At 57.8% G+C, this 770-nt stretch overlaps 1 protein-coding gene and 1 pseudogene across 1 annotated transcript in view; one reads left to right on the top strand and one right to left on the bottom strand.

Annotated features, from left to right (window-relative positions):
• The window catches only part of LOC103587881, a 972-nt pseudogene extending 562 nt beyond the window's left edge, over window positions 1–410 (top strand).
• The window catches only part of LOC103587882 (X-linked interleukin-1 receptor accessory protein-like 2), a 268322-nt gene that overhangs the window by 249290 nt on the left and 18262 nt on the right, over window positions 1–770 (bottom strand). The gene's annotated exons all lie outside the window — the stretch shown is intronic.

Here is a 770-nt window from a genome sequence, read left to right on the forward strand (position 1 = left end):
AGAGGGGCTGGGCCCAAAGGAGCAGATGAGGAGGAAGAGGAGGCGGCAGCGGCCGCTGGCGCTGCAGGAGGAGGAGGAGAGAAGGAGCAGGATGCAGAGGAAGCTGTCCCCACGGAGGCTGCACAGGAGCCGGGTGGAGACCTGCAGCTCTTGGGAGCCATGGAGCAGAAAAATTACACCTCTGGAGGGCAGCGGGGGGAAGATCTGAGGTCCGTGGAAACAGCCATGACTTATCTCTCTGAGACCCTGAACCTCCCATCCACATCCTCGCAGGAGTTCCTTCCTGTCCAGCTCCCTGACTCATTCACATACTCATATGAGTGCCCTTTCTCCCCCTTCCCAGTCACATCCCCACCAGCAGCCGTGGCACCGGCTACACCTCAGATGCCTCCCTACTGGGGGGCCTCTGATGTTAGCCTGTGGTCTGATGTGGGGGCTCAGGGAATAGACCCTCGAGATCTCCAAAGGGACTGGAGACACTCCCGACCCTATCAGCGGAGACAAGTATTTCGCACACCCGGGGGATGGAACTGCCCTTGGTGCAATACCGTGAATTTTTCACGGAGGGAAGTTTGCTGCCATTGTGGGAGGGGAATCTGGCTGCAAAATCCTCAATGAATTCAGAAATGAGAAATAGAACCCAATGGGAAATCAATTTTCATGGGGGAGGGAGGGAGGGAGGGAGTGGACTGGGTGGAGTAGGGAGAAGGGGATAAGTGGGAGGATGGGGTAAGGGGAGTGGGAGGATGGGGTGAGGGGAGTGGGAGGAT

Source organism: Galeopterus variegatus, unplaced genomic scaffold, assembly GCF_000696425.1.
Source record: "Galeopterus variegatus unplaced genomic scaffold, G_variegatus-3.0.2 Scaffold499, whole genome shotgun sequence".
In the NCBI taxonomy this organism is placed as follows: Eukaryota; Metazoa; Chordata; class Mammalia; order Dermoptera; family Cynocephalidae; genus Galeopterus; species Galeopterus variegatus.